This window comes from Gossypium hirsutum, chromosome A12 (genome assembly GCF_007990345.1).
Source record: "Gossypium hirsutum isolate 1008001.06 chromosome A12, Gossypium_hirsutum_v2.1, whole genome shotgun sequence".
NCBI lineage: Eukaryota > Viridiplantae > Streptophyta > Magnoliopsida > Malvales > Malvaceae > Gossypium > Gossypium hirsutum.
This window is the reverse complement of record NC_053435.1, coordinates 72,482,696-72,500,194: the sequence shown is the minus strand read 5'-3', so window position 1 is coordinate 72,500,194 and position 17,499 is coordinate 72,482,696.

Genomic DNA, 17,499 nt, shown 5'->3' with positions numbered 1-17,499 from the left:
GTATCTCATTATCGGAAATCCCTTTGCTTACACGGTTTCTTTTATAAGAAACTAGACTCATTAAGCTTTAATTTCATGTCTCATTCAGCCTCTAATTCAAATCCATAAATTTATGGTGATTTTCTAAAGTCACGTTACTGCTGCTGTCCGAAGCAGACTATTTCAAATTACCCTTAAATTCCCAAGCTCAAACACTTAAGAACTTACCATTTGAGCTTAGAACATATCATGGCCACATCATATCTTATTAAATCAACTCATCATGTCCTATTATAATTGAATTTACTCAACGTTTAAACACTTAAAACTTACAAAGGAATCAAACTCAAATACTTAAGAACTTACCTTGAATTTGATCGACTTAGTACAAATCGGCTATTCAACTACTTTCTCTTTTCCCCTATCCGAAGTTGGTGTCCTTTGTTCTTGAGCTAGATTTAAACAAATTCAAATCATTACTAATCCATAATTCGTGCACCTTATTTCGGGTATATCAAAAATCATTCAACCAAGTATTCAAATATAGCTTAACACCAAATTCACATTCGGCACTCTATTAACGCAACATAACCATTTTCACCTTGTTAACACATAATCGGCAAGGTTAAATCCCATATACACAACTTAAGTCCATCCTTTAACAATCATAATTCACTATAAGGCCGAAAGCCACCTAAACATCACTCTCAAGTCTCTTTTTACCATTTAACAACCTTAAAACTTACTTAATAGTCAATTTAAAATTAAAAAAAAACAACATCCAAAATTTAACACAATGCCACATAGCCGAATACCACTTTTAGTAATGAAATTCATCTTTAACACAAAATTACTAAGCCTCACTTAATAATTACCTATTTAGAACTCTCAAACATCAAATACTTCAAATTTTATGCAATCCACACCATAGCCGAAATGCTTAATATAAGAAATTGAGTTAAATTTGAGCTAAATTTAAGCTCCCAATCATAAACTAAACTTATAACTTTACACACTCAATAATTTTAACATTATCAAGTCCATCCAACACTTATCCAGCAACTTTTAACTTTAAAAACAAATCCCTAGCTCAAAAACACATGAACCGAACTTAATACGCCACTTAGACCAAAATTAGCAAATGGGTTTCGGCTAGATAAAGAAGTGAAGCTCGTATTCATCAAAATTTAACAAAATTACAATGAAATTACCTTAGAAATTGGCCTCCAAAAGACCGAACATTCCCAAAACACTTTCCCCTTTTTCTTTCTTTAGTTTCGGCTAGAACCCAAAAACAATGAAGTCTCCCCTCCTTCCCTAGCTCACGGCACTTCAAGAAAAGAAAGAAGATGAAGACTTTCTCTTGCTTTCTTATTTTATTCCCCCTTTCTTTTTTTTTGATCTATTTTAATCATTTACTAATAAAAGCATCATTAAAAATTCAACTTAATGGAAGAACCATCCTTGCTTGGCCGGCCACTACTTGAGGTTTGGGTGATTTGACATGCAAACCCAAGTTTCCTCACTTTGTTATCATTTGATCCTTACATATTCCCCTATCATATTTTCTTAGGTTCTCAACTAAGTCAATCACATGAATTTCACCTTCATAAGTCTAAATTAAAACATCAAATTTTCACACATGCACTATGGTTTAAATTCATGAACAATTACATAAAATCACATTAACATACCTTTGATTTATGAACTAACCATGGCCGAATGCCTTGGCTTCTTCTTCTCCTTTTTTTTTTCTTTCACTAGTTACGGCAATGGGGAAAAGAAAGATGGACATACCTTGTTTCTATCACTCTTTCCTTCTTTTAATTATTCTTTCTTCCATAATATAAAGCCATTAACTATTATCATGCTAAAATAAAATGCATATAATATCTATCAACTATCATTATGGCCGGCCACTAATTAAAAGTGGTCCATTTGACATGCAAGTCCCTCATGTCAATAACTCATGCATTATTTGGCCACTTTAAATTTCACCTATCACATTTTCAAGTCTTATCACATGGGTCCTTTCTTATAAATTAACACTGCCTTGATAAAATCAAGGCACGAAATATTCGCACATACAAATTCCACATTCAATAAGCACAGAATATAACATCTGATTAGTTTTGTGACTCGGTTTTGGGGTTCCAAAACCACTTCCCGACTAGGGTCAAATTAGGGGTGTCACAACTCTTCCCCCCTTTAGGGATTTTCGTCCCCGAAAATTTCTACCGATGCATAGTTTAGGATAACATCCTCTTATTGAATTATATTCATATAAACATTAGCTCATCGATGGCAATTGTAATTCATTATTGATTTTGCATCGATCTATAAAATCATTTTCTTATCTTAAAACAAATACATAAACAGTTCTACAAGTATGCACATATATCTCATTTTCTTGATTTCATAAGTAATAATCACTTAATTTAATTCACAATTGCATCTCAAACACATATTAAGCACATATTAATATGTATAATTCACATCATCAACCCACATATTTGTAACCCATGTTTTCATTCATAAATAAGCTGTAACCTAACCGAAACTACACATATACTCAAACATCCCAATAAATATCCTTTATAACTCTATCACATCTCAATATTCAACTTAACTCATTTCCAAAAGAAAAGTCAACTTCCACGTACCTGAACATTTAGTTCATTTAGCACATTCAACCGTAGTTAACGTTACCCGTATACAGTCGAATAGGCATAAAGCCTAATATAATACTCTGGCATGAGATTTATTCTAGCGCATAACTCGTATATCCAAAATTATCAACATTCATCAAAAATTCTTTCAAACTTTCGAATGTCAAAACTTAATCAAAATAATTTCTTGAACAAGATTAACAAAATAGTGTCCATTCAGCAATAGCACATATAGCTCTTACAATGCCATATCCTAGATATGGTCTTACATATTCTCACATATCGAGCCGATGCCATGTCCCAGACATGGTCTTACACACTATCTCAAATCAATGCCTTCATCCCAAACGAGGTCTTACATGAATTCCACTTCACACACTTAGTGCCCACTGACCGATCTCGCACTCATAGTGCTCGGTTAAAGGAATTCGCACACACACAGTGCCTCTAATTATTCACATACATAGTGCTCTTATTCATTCGTTAATACACATTGATATGACTTAACCAAGTCTATAAACATCATGTATGTACACTTTTAAACATATCATCTCATTTAAATTTGAATTCGTATAGTAATGAATACTTAAACTTTGCTCAAATTACCGGCACGAAGCCTACTAGGCACGAAGGCCCGAATACACGTCACCAGCATGATTGCTCTTCGAGACCTAGCCCGGACATAACACCAGCACGAATGCTCTTCGGGGTTTAGCACGGATATATCACTAGCACGAATGCTCTTCGGAACTTAGCCCGGATACATCACTAGCATGAATACTCTTCGGGACTTAGCCCGGATTTAGTAACTCGCACCAATGCCTTCGGATCTTAGTCCGGATATGGTCACTTAGCACAAAGCCTTCGGGACTTAGCCGGACATCATTCGAATAACCATGCACATTTAACAATAAATCATGACACATTCGTATTTCATTTTCATTGGCAAAACTCAAACACAAGACACTTATCATTCTTGCAATTTCGGCTCAATAGCCACACACAAAGAGCATGATTTTGATTTGCTTAAAACATGATCTAATCAAATCATAATTTAAGCTCTATTACTCAAGAACTTACCCCTTTTCGCTGTCCGAAATCGACTTGGTAAGGTCGCACCCTTAATATAAACAATTGATAGAAAATATATATATATATAGTGGGTTCGCACACATAGTGCTTAATAATCAACCACGCACACTTAGTGCCATGTACATTAAACTCGAACACTTAGTGCCATGCATTTCAAGCCCGCACACTTAGTGCCAATCTCACAACCGTGAACACTTATTGCCCGCACACTTAGTGCCAATCTCACAACCATGAACACTTATTGCCCGCACACTTAGTGCTGAAAACCAACCACTCTATACGCTTCACTGCCTTTTTACATTCGACAATTTCGTCTCTACATACATATACACATATAGCAATACACATTAGTATATCATTTACATTACTTGAATACAAACACAACATGCTTATCGACCATTCAACTTCCAGTTCCATAGCCACATACAAAAATCACATTTATAGTCATAACACTCATTCAAAATTGCATCACTTTTACCCTTATAATTCAATCCAAACCGAAATTCAAATACGAGTACATGATACGTACCTGATCAACTTAATAATTTAGGCATATCTAAATAAAGTTATATCGCAAATTCTCATAGTCAGAAACTTGCTACAGCTCGATCGGGATCAAGATTCATTACAATACAGCAAACACATTTTAATAGCCAAAAATCATCACACTATCATTTTATCACTTTATGGCATGTATAAATAGACTCACGCGTGCTACGTTAGTCCTAGAATCGACTAAACCGTAGCTCTGATACCAATAAAATGTAACACCCCTATCCCGTAACCGTCGCCGGAATAGGTAAGGGGCATTACCGGACTTGTAACTCATGTCAGAACAGTAAAATTTTGAACTTTTTCTTGAAATAAAGATCATTCATTTAAATAAGTACTAAGCACAGCCAGGGATAAAATTTAAACTTCCCTAAGTAAACATTCGAAAGATGCCATTTTCGCATGGCTTATATACATTAACCAAAATTATTCTTCCGCCACTAGTCTATTCTATACATGCCATAAGATAATCCAAAACGTAGCGGTACCAAACAATGGATAGTGATAGTGTGACTAGTTACTGATGATCCCCGAGCCTGTAGCTTCCAAATGAGATCTATAAAACAGAGGAAACAGAGTAAACGGAGTAAGCATTACAATGCTTAGTAAGTTTTAAGCAGTGTCAATAGATAACAATCAAATTATAACATAGTTGTTCGTATTTTTTTTTATTTCACTCTTCCTTCGGGCATACCATCCCTTTACCGAATATGCACATCTCATCATATACAATAGGCAGATAAACTTTCACATAAAAGTGAGCTCATGTGACATAGATATATCGTATGATTTCACATAACCTCTCACACTGATCCGATGTCACATAATCATAGGAATAGTCTCATAGATTGCTCTCGTATGCATCACATAACTACCTTATGATTTAGTGCAAATCAAGCTCACATATAAACTTGGAGTACATACCTGTTTAACCTTTCGCATTGAATATATTTATAAGCAATTCTTATTACGAAGTCTTACCCGGACAAAATCCCCACACGTAGTCATCGGGTCTTTAGAGCTCGGATATAGTACGAGCACGAAGCTTACGGACATTAATCAGTGATAATATTCTCGCATAAAGCCTGCGGGGTTTTAACCTGGATATAGTACTGACACAAATGCCCTTCGGGACTTATCACATTTATACACTTTCACATCCATCACGTTGGCCACTCGGCCCTGTCACATATATACACTTTCACATTCATCACATCGGCCATTAGGCCTTATCACATATATACACTTTCACATTCATCACATCGGCCATTAGGCCTTATCACATATATATACACTTTCACATTTATTCAAATATACTTCACATACCACCTATACTATCATGTACAGACTTGGTCTTGGCCGAATCTACATCCATCACTTTCCAATGAATAATTCAATTTTACGCCATACTATCATTTCATATTCGAATACTCATAAGCTTACAATATCACGATTTAGAATTCAAGTATGGGTTTAATCAATAGCTTATGAGCAACTAAAACAAGTTTTATCCATGTTTACAACAAAATCACATATTCACTACGAGCTGTTTTCCTGAGCAATGGTCACTAAATTATTTATAACCGGAGCTACAAAACTCCAAATCACTTGCCGTTAATTTTTCCTGAATATAGACTCGTATATTTTCCATCCATAAAATTTCCAGAATTTTAGGTTTGGCCAATCAATACCAGATTTTTCTTAAAGTTTCCCCTATTTCACTGTTTGACTAATCTGGCCACTCTTCACTACGAATCAAATTTCTCATTTTACAGAATTCAAAATGTGTTGTATTTGATTTAATTTGAAACTAGACGCATTAAGGAGTCTAAGCATATAAATTTTATCTTATAACCATTTTTGTACAATTTATAATGATTTTCTAAAAACAGAACAGAGGATTACAGTGTCATTCTGCGCTGTCTCACACAACTTTAAGTATCTCATTATCGGAAATCCCTTTGCTTACACGGTTTCTTTTATAAGAAACTAGACTCATTAAGCTTTAATTTCATGTCTCATTCAGCCTCTAATTCAAATTCATAAATTATGGTGATTTTCTAAAGTCACATTACTGCTGCTGTCCGAAGCAGACTATTTCAAATTACCCTTAAATTCCCAAGCTCAAACACTTAAGAACTTACCATTTGAGCTTAGAACATATCATGGCCACATCATATCTTATTAAATCAACTCATCATGTCCTATTATAATTGAATTTACTCAACGTTTAAACACTTAAAACTTACAAAGGAATCAAACTCAAATACTTAAGAACTTACCTTGAATTTGATCGACTTAGTACAAATCGGCTATTCAACTACTTTCTCTTTTCCCCTATCCGAAGTTGGTGTCCTTTGTTCTTGAGCTAGATTTAAACAAATTCAAATCATTACTAATCCATAATTCATGCACCTTATTTCGAGTATATCAAAAATCATTCAACCAAGTATTCAAATATAGCTTAACACCAAATTCACATTCGGCACTCTATTAACGCAACATAACCATTTTCACCTTGTTAACACATAATCGGCAAGGTTAAATCCCATATACACAACTTTAGTCCATCCTTTAACAATCATAATTCACTATAAGGCCGAAAGCCACCTAAACATCACTCTCAAGTCTCTTTTTACCATTTAACAACCTTAAAACTTACTTAATAGTCAATTTAAAATTAAAAAAAAAACAACATCCAAAATTTAACACAATGCCACATAGCCGAATACCACTTTTAGTAATGAAATTCATCTTTAACACAAAATTACTAAGCCTCACTTAATAATTACCTATTTAGAACTCTGAAACATCAAATACTTCAAATTTTATGCAATCCACACCATAGCCGAAATGCTTAATATAAGAAATTGAGTTAAATTTGAGCTAAATTTAAGCTCCCAATCATAAACTAAACTTATAACTTTACACACTCAATAATTTTAACATTATCAAGTCCATCCAACACTTATCCAGCAACTTTTAACTTTAAAAACAAATCCCTAGCTCAAAAACACATGAACCGAACTTAATACGCCACTTAGACCAAAATTAGCAAATGGGTTTCGGCTAGATAAAGAAGTGAAGCTCGTATTCATCAAAATTTAACAAAATTACAATGAAATTACCTTTGGCCTCCAAAAGACCGAACATTCCCAAAATACTTTCCCCTTTTTCTTTCTTTAGTTTCGGCTAGAACCCAAAAACAATGAAGTCTCCCCTCCTTCCCTAGCTCACGGCACTTCAAGAAAAGAAAGAAGATGAAGACTTTCTCTTGCTTTCTTATTTTATTCCCCCTTTCTTTTTTTTTTGATCTATTTTAATCATTTACTAATAAAAGCATCATTAAAAATTCAACTTAATGGAAGAACCATCCTTGCTTGGCCGGCCACTACTTGAGGTTTGGGTGATTTGACATGCAAACCCAAGTTTCCTCACTTTGTTATCATTTGATCCTTACATATTCCCCTATCATATTTTCTTAGGTTCTCAACTAAGTCAATCACATGAATTTCACCTTCATAAGTCTAAATTAAAACATCAAATTTTCACACATGCACTATGGTTTAAATTCATGAACAATTACATAAAAATCACATTAACATACCTTTGATTTATGAACTAACCATGGTCGAATGCCTTGGCTTCTTCTTCTCCTTTTTTTTTTCTTTCACTAGTTACGGCAATGGGGAAAAGAAAGATGGACATACCTTGTTTCTATCACACTTTCCTTCTTTTAATTATTCTTTCTTCCATAATATAAAGCCATTAACTATTATCATGCTAAAATAAAATGCATATAATATCTATCAACTATCATTATGGCCGGCCACTAATTAAAAGTGGTCCATTTGACATGCAAGTCCCTCATGTCAATAACTCATGCATTATTTGGCCACTTTAAATTTCACCTATCACATTTTCAAGTCTTATCACATGGGTCCTTTCTTATAAATTAACACCGCCTTGATAAAATCAAGGCACGAAATATTCGCACATACAAATTCCACATTCAATAAGCACAGAATATAACATCTGATTATTTTTGTGTCTCGGTTTTTGGGTTCCAAAACCACTTCCCGACTAGGGTCAAATTAGGGGTGTCACATATACTTTGGTAAAATTACCTTTTTACCTCTAACTTTTGACTTATTTACACTTTAGTTCCTAGGCTCGTAAAATGAAATGTATGCAATTTATTGGTTATCCAAGCCTAACCTATCCATATCTACCTCATATCAACCCATATTTTCCTTTATTTCATATTTCTACTACTCATTTTTACACATTTTATAAACAAGTCCTTTTTAGGTGTTTTCACTAAAAATAACTTAGCAAAAGATGTTTATCACACATCAAACATTCATATTCCTCCCTTAAACATCAAAATACAACCATCTTACACATGGGTCAAATTTCATGCATGAACCCTACCTCAAAATAACGGTAGAAATGGATAGATCATGCTTCAAGGACTTCAAAAATGCAAAGAACATCAAAAATAGGGCTAGAAAGCACTTACAATCAAGCTTGAAAAGTTGAAAACCCTAGCTATGGAACCTTTGTAAAATTCAGCTATGGCTTGAAGAAGATCGAAAAGATTTTCACTTCATTTTCCCTTTTTATTATTTTATTTACCAAATGACAAAAATACCCTTAAGGCTTTTCTTTCTAATTTTTCCTATCATGCCCATTTTTGTCCAAAATTTTAGAACTTGGTCTAATTGCTATTTAAGGACCTCTAATTAATAATCCAATGCAATTTCATGCCTAAAGCTTCTAGAACACAAGTTTTGCAGCTTATTAAATTTAGTCCCTAAATTCAAATTGGACATCTTATGCATAGAATTTATTCATGAAAATTTTACACAAGCTTGCAATCATATCATGGACCATCAAATAATCATAAAATAATAATTTCTATTTTGAATTTGTGGTCTTGAAACCACTTTTTTGACTAGGCCCTAATTCGGGATGTTACAACTCTTCCCCCTTTAGGGATTTTCGTCCCCGAAAATCTTATCGATGAAAAAGTTTGGGTATTTCTTCCTCATGGCCTCCTCAGGCTCCCTTGTAGCCTCATCAACCCCATGTCTTTGCCAGAGTACTTTCACCAAAGCAATATTTTTGTTTCTCAATTGTTTAACCTCTCGAGCCAAAATCTTAAAGGGTTCCTCAGCATATGTCATATCCAGTTGAATCTCTACATCTGCCAGTGAAATCACATGCGAAGGATCAGATTAGTATCGGCACAACATAGACACATGGAACACATCATGAACCTTTTTCAACCCTGATGGTAATGCTAACCGATAGAAAATCGACCTTATTCTCTCAGTGATCTCATACGGTCCTATAAAACGAGGACTCCACTTGCCTTTCTTGCCAAATCTCAAAATATTTTTCCATGGTGACACTTTCAAAAATACCTTATCACTGACTTGGTACTCAATTTCTTTCCATTTTAGATCCGTATAGGATTTCTGTCTATCCGATAAGACTTTCAAACAATCACGAATTACCTTCACTTTCTCTTCGGTTTCTTTGACTGGATCATCTCTGTGAATCTGACTTTCTTTCAACTTGGTCCAATAAAATGGTGTTCGACACTTACGTCCGTACAGTGCCTCATAAGGTGCCATTTTCAAACTCGACTAATAATCGTTGAGTGTCTCATGCAAAATATTCTGAATCAACTCAGTGTCTTTCGGAACACAAACCCTACCACGAAACCTCAAACAACCATCAAAGTCACTCAGAAAATCTAGTTCACTGTTGGACTCACATTGAATTCTCTTCGCTTGCAACTTTTTATCAACTCTCTGAGCATCACAGATCTATTGAAGAAAAGTTGGTCTAGCTCTCAACTCGACTAAAATCGAACCATCATCGGACCAAGTCAGTCGTGTATTAATAGCAATCAAGGCAAACAATGACTTCCTACTCAAAGCATCAGCGACTACATTCGTCTTTCCCAGATGGTAATCAATTACAAGCTCATAATCTCTTAACAGTTCCAACCATCTTCGTTTTCACAAGTTTAAATCCTTTTGAGTCATCAAGAAGACTTTTTTGATCGGTATAGACATGGAATTTCTCACCAAATAAATAATGTCTCCAAACCTTCAAAGCAAACACTATGGCAACCAACTCTAAGTCGTGTGCCGGATAGTTCTTCTCGTGAGGCTTCAACTATCTCAAAGCATAAGCTACTACTTTAACTTCTTGCATAAGTACACATCCCAAACCATTCAAGGAAGCATCACTATAAATCACAAATTCTTTACCTGACTCGGGTTGTACCAAAATCAGAGCCTCAATCAACAATGCTTTTAATTTCTCAAAACTCAGTTGGCACTTTTCTGTCCATTCGAGCTTGACATCTTTTTGTAACAACCTCTCATCAGAGTAGCAATCATGGAGAATCCTTTAACAAATCTTCTATAATAATCGACCAAGCCTAAAATGCTTCTAACCTCAGTTATATTCCTCGGTGATTTCCATTCGAAAATAGCTGAGATCTTACTTGGGTCTACTCTAATACCATCACCTGAAACAATGTGGCCCAAGAATCCAACTTCTTGAAGCCAAAACTCGCTTTTACTAAACTTAGCATACAACTGCTTGTCTCTCAAGGTTTGCAAAATAGTTCTCAAGTGTTCAGCATGCTCAGATTCATCACGAGAATATATCAGTATGTCACCAATAAAAATAACCACAAATTTATCCAAATACGGTCGAAAAATACGATTCATCAAGTCCATAAATGTGGCAGGAGCATTTGTTAAACCAAAAGGCATAACAAGGAATTCATAATGGCCATACCTCGTCCGTAAAGTAGTTTTTGGCACATCCGAGTCTTTTACCCTCAGCTGGTAGTAACCAGACCTCAAGTCTATTTTAGAAAACCATGTTGCTCCTTTCAATTGGTCAAACAAGTCGTCAATCCTTAGCAAGGGATATTTATTCTTAATTGTTACCTTATTGAGCTGTCAGTAATCTATACATAACCTCATAGATCCGTCTTTCATCTTCACGAATAACGCCGGGGCACCCTACGGTGAAAAGCTCTGTCTCACAGAACCCTTGTCAGTTAATTCCTGTAACTGTGACTTCAGTTCTTTCAATTCAGTCGGGTATATGGAGCAATCGAGATAGGTGTTGTACGAGTGACTAACTTAATGCCAAACTCAACTTCCCTAACAGGAGGTAATCCAAGTAGCTCCTCCGGAAACACATCCGGATACTCACATACAATAAGGACTGATTGAATCTTTGATTTGGACTCTTTTGTATTCAACACATACGCCAAATAAGCTTTACATCCCTTTCTCATACATTTTTTAGCAGACATAGAAGAAATCACAATTGGCAACTTATCTGACTCATCTGATTCAACTCAGAGAATTTCACCATTTTCACATTTCAATTTAATAGCCTTTTGTCTACAGTTCAGTATAGTATCATGGAATGTTAACCAATCCATGCCCAACATAACATTGAATTATTCGAACGACAATAACATCAATTCAGCCGGAAAATAATGATCTTTAATCATCAAAGGACATTCCTTACATACCTTATCAACTAAAACATGCTTGCCTAATGGGTTTGACACTTTAATCATAAATTTCGTAGACTCAACAGGCATATTCATGCTAGATACCAATTTCATGCACACATATGAATGAGTAGAACTAGGGTTAATCAAGGCAATAACAGATATGTCATAGAGAAAAAATGTACCCATAATCATGTCAGGAGAAGATGCATCCTCGCACGTACGTATAGCATAGGCCCTAGCCGGAGCTCTAGCCTCGGATCTCACCACTATATCTCTTATTACATTCTTACTATTAGCCCCATTACCGGCATTTCTTGAAGGTCTTCCCTTTGTAGTTGTACTACGCGACCTTGTACTCTGAAATTTCTCTTTCTCAGCCATCTCAGGACATTCCTTGATATAGTGATCTTAAGAACCACATCAGAAACAAGCTCCATCGCTGACCCTACACTTACCAAAATAACCACTGGCACACTGTTGGCACTCGGGTTTAGGAGCTCTATCATTACCCACACTAGCCACAGAGGTAACCTGAGATCTAAAACTCAAATTTTACTTCTTACGGTTTTTGTATGAATGCCTAACCGACACATGAGATCTAGAATACACATCTCTGGATTTCTTAGACTGGGATGGAAGTGACTTGCTCATCGGCCTCTTCCTTATATCTCTAGCCTCAGCTTTAGTTCTTTTCCTTTCCTTGGTCAGTTCCTCAGCTTTATAGGTCTGATCAACGAGCACAACAAATTCCTTCAGCTCAAGTATACCCACTAACACTCTTATGTCTTCATTAAGTCTATCTTCAAACCTTCTACACATTTTAGCCTCAATGGATACACACTCTTGAGCATATTTGTTGAGTCTAACAAACTCTCTTTCATACACAGCAACTAACATGCGACCTTGTTTCAAATTGAGAAACTCCTTACGCTTTTGATCGATGAATCATTCACTGATGTATTTCTTTCAGAACTCTTCCTAAAAGAATTCCCATGTGACCTTTTCTCTTGGAACCACTGAAATCACCATTTTCCACAAATGATACACCGCATCCCTCAACAATGAAATAGCACACTTTAGACATTCATCAGGTGTGTAGGACAGTTCATTGAATACCTGGATAGAATTCTCTAGACAAAATTCCACTCTTTTGGGATCATCATCGGCATTGGCCCTAAATTCCTCGGCTCATTACTTTCGAATTCTATCTACTAGGGTTCTATGAAATCTCATAAAATCTAGGCATTGAGGCACTGGTTGGGGATTTGGAGGGGGTGGAGGAGGTTTAGCGTTCAGGTTCGTTCGAACGAAATCCGTGTACCAGGCATCCATCATGTGGAGAAAGGCTTCTCTGTCTCCTTCTCCTCTACTAACAGTCATGGGCCTACTATCAGACAGCACTACTCCTTCAAAGGGAGCAAGCGTGTTACTTTCAACATCATATGCCATTGCTCTATTAGGATCGATTTACTATATGAAAACACATTTTTAAATCGTCAGAAGTCGTCACACTATCATAATATATGTATGGCATTTATAGCTAGACTCATACACATGCTACGTTAGTCCGAGAACTGACTAAACCATAGCTCTGATACCATTAAATGTAACACCCCTTACGGTGGGACAGGGTTCGAGGCGTTATCAGACTTAAACATAAACATTCATATAAAATCGAGTCATAAAATTTCGTCCCAATTTAAAACTTTTTAATCACATGCAAATTGTCCCTTGTAAGGGTCTACAAGACCCGAAACATACATCAAATATGATTCGGGACTAAACTGAGAACTTTCGAAACCTTTTAAACACTTAGAAAATTTTTATATTTTGGAGAGTCACATGCCCATGTGGATAGGCCGTGTGGTCACACACGCCCGTGTGGCACGGGACATGATCGTGTCCTCAGCCCGTGTAACTCTCTGACTATGACGTGATCAACAAAATAAGGTTACATGGCCAAGTCACACGCCCTTGTGCTTAGGCCGTGTGGCCAATTAAATTCTAAAAATGAAGTGCAGGCTTCACACGGCCTGGGCACACACCCATGTCCTAAGGCCATGTCCTTCACACAGCTGAGATACACTATCGTGTCTCTGCTCATGTGTTTACTATTGGGCATTCTGTTTTGCATAATTAAGGTGCAGGGGACACAGGCCGGATCACACGTCCATGTGGCAAACCATGTGTCACACACGGCCTAGACACATGCCCGTGTGTCTGACCGTGTGGAAAATTTCTAGTCTATTTTCCAAGCCATTTGCCACCATTAAACAATCACACATTTATATTCACTTCATGGCATGCAACATAGCACATTTGATTATTCAAACATACACATTCATGATTAAACTATGATTTAGTAAAGCCAACATGTCACCCATTCAAATTATCATACTTTTATATGGCATTCCACACTAATTTCATGTTTATTTATCATATTTACCAATTTACCTCCAAGTTACACATTTCTACCACATTCATTGCATACTTATTAACTATATCACAATCATCAAACGTACATGCCAATCATCACACTCATCAACCACAAACAACAATAACCATATTCAAGCATCAATGCATTTGCATGCATGCATCGATAAATAAGGTTACAACCTAGAATAATCAATATAAGCCACATCTCATGACCATATAAAAAATAATCATGATACCATCATGAGCCAACACATTTGGCTAATCAATATGACACATAACAAAAAGGCCAAGTCCCTATACATGCCATACTCAAAATAATAAGGCTAGCTATACCCCAAATGTTCAATTGATAGTGTGATCATGCCTCTAACGTATTTCGATCCCCGAGCTAACTTGGAAAAACAATAAGAGATGGAAAAGAAAGGGGGTAAGCATGAAGCTTAGTAAGTTCACAAGCAAATAATATGCATCTTAAACAAACATAAATCATGCGTTTAACATAACGAACATAACCTTACGTTTTATCAAATCTCATGAACGTATTTCTCATATATATATGTATACATATTCTTACCACAAGCTCATCATATTTCATGTCATTCACATGAGTTCGATATACATACATGTGCCACTTGCACATAATAACTTACTTTCTTGTCTTGATGGAATCATTAAGATCACTCATTGGGCTTCTCTTGAACTACCCGTTGAACACTCAGAATATATAGGATACATTGGAAACTTTCACCTAAGTGCCTCATATGTAGCCAATGCTACTCCATATCTCAGACCACATGTTGCTCACTTACGAGCTACTCACATGACTACTCCTATAGGCCGTCAGGTATCCGCAACACATGCTAGACTACCTCGCCATTAATAGCATATACGAGACCAGTACCTGAACGCCAAAACATGCATCATACATATCACGAACTTAGACCCCAACTCAATGAGTTTAGATGTCACATATATCATGAATTCAGCCAAACTCAATGAGTTCAGATTACATAATTCCTAGTGACATGTCACTTGTATCCTAAACTTTTCCTAAGGTTCAAACAGGATTCTTCGATACCATATTTCCTTTGAACTTGCTTGTAATGTCGATTTCAATGCTCGTAGCACCAAATCACATATTCATGGAGAAATCAAAGCATAATTCATGATACAATTTAGGGAATAAACACATGATACATCATCACATTAAATATGTATGTACTTACATACATGCAATGTTAAAGCATTTAAAGCATGGTATATGTTGCATTATTTGTAAGTGAACATACCTCGATACAAAATGATAGAAACGAGCCTAATCCTGTTAAACCTTGTTCTTCCCCCGATCAAGACCCGAATCACGTTTTTCTTGAACTATAATGCCAAATTTAACCTTCTCAATACACACATTCCTCGTATCGACTCATAACATATACTTTGGTAAAATTACCTTTTTACCCCTAACTTTTCACTTATTTACACTTTAGTCCCTAGGCTCGTAAAATGAAATGTATGCAATTTCTTGGTTATCCAAGCATAGCCAATCCATATCCTACCTCATATCAGCCTATAGATTCCTTTATTTCACATTTCTACTGCTCATTTTTACACATTTTACAAACAAGTCCTTTTTAGGTGTTTTCACTAAAAATCACTTAGTAAAAGATGTTTATCACACATCAAACATTCATATTCGTCCCTTAAACATCAAAACACAACCATGTCACACATGGGTCAAATTTCATGCATGAACCCTAGCTCAAAATAATGGTAGAAATGAATAGATCATGCTTTAAGGACTTTAAAAATGCAAAGAACATAAAAACGGGGATAGTGAGCACTTACAATCAAGCTTGAAAAGTTGAAAACCCTTGCTATAGAACCCTTGTAAAATTTGGCTATGTCTTGAAGAAGATGGACAAGATTTTCATTTCAATTTCCCTTTTTATTCTTTTATTTACCAAATGACAAATAATGCCCTTAAGGCTTTTCTTTCAAATTTTTCCTATTCATGCCCATTTTTGTCCAAATTTTACAAATTGGTCTAATTGCTATTTAAGGACCTATATTTAAAAATCCAATGCAATTTCATGCCTAAAGCATCTAGAACACAAGTTTTGTAACTTATTCAATTTAGTCCCTAAAGTCAAATTGGACATCTTAAGCATAGAATTTATTCATGAAAATTTTGCACAAGCTTCCAATCAGATCATGGACCATCAAATAATTATAAAATAATCATTTATATTCCAGATTTATGGTCTCAAAACTACTGTTCTAACTAGACCCTAATTCGGGATGTTACACGTGAAGTTGAAGCTCCTTTCTATCGTTGTCAGTATTATCGCCGAAATAAAGTTTGAGACAAAGGTTGTTTACCTTTAATGTGTCGTAACCAGGGTGTGTTATCTCAGCGGTTCCATATGGAAATACGTTTTTTACTACAAATGGGTTTGACCCTATTGACTTAAGCTCTGAAAGGAACATTTGTTGATCCCATTTGTCTAATAGCACTTTGTCCCTAACTTTGAATCGGTTCATCCTCTTACATGGACACTATGGTGTTGCATAGTTATTTTTTCGACTATTCTTAGGTTCTCCTCAACCTTTGTTCACCATTTAGGTTCTCCTCAACCTTTTTTCGCCATTCATCTAATTCATCGAGCTCCACCATTCGCCCTCCACTTGTCCCTTAATTTTTATCACCTTAAGACAGATATTGTTTAAACAATTATTCTTTAGTAGATTCCTGCAAAGAATGTCAAGCCACATGATTACTAGCATTAACAGAATAACAAGTACCATCTGACTCACTAGGAACTCTAACAAAATCACATGTTTGAAGAGTAACCTTTTCATCACCTACACTCAGTACAAGCTCACCATTACCCACATCAATAACAGTTCTAGAAGTGGCTAAAAAGGGTCAACCTAAGATCATGAATGCCTCAATATCCTCATCCATGTCCAATATAACAAAATCAACATGGTATATAAATTTATCGACTTTAGCAAGTACATCTTCAATAATACCCCTAGGATACCTAATTGGTTTGTCAGCTAATTGAATATTCATCCTAGTGGGTTTTGGTTCCCCGAGACCAAATTGTTTGAACATTTTTTAAGGCATAACATTTATACTAGCCCCCAAATCAGCCAAAACTTTTTCAACATTTAAACTACCAATAACACAAGGAATAGTAAAAC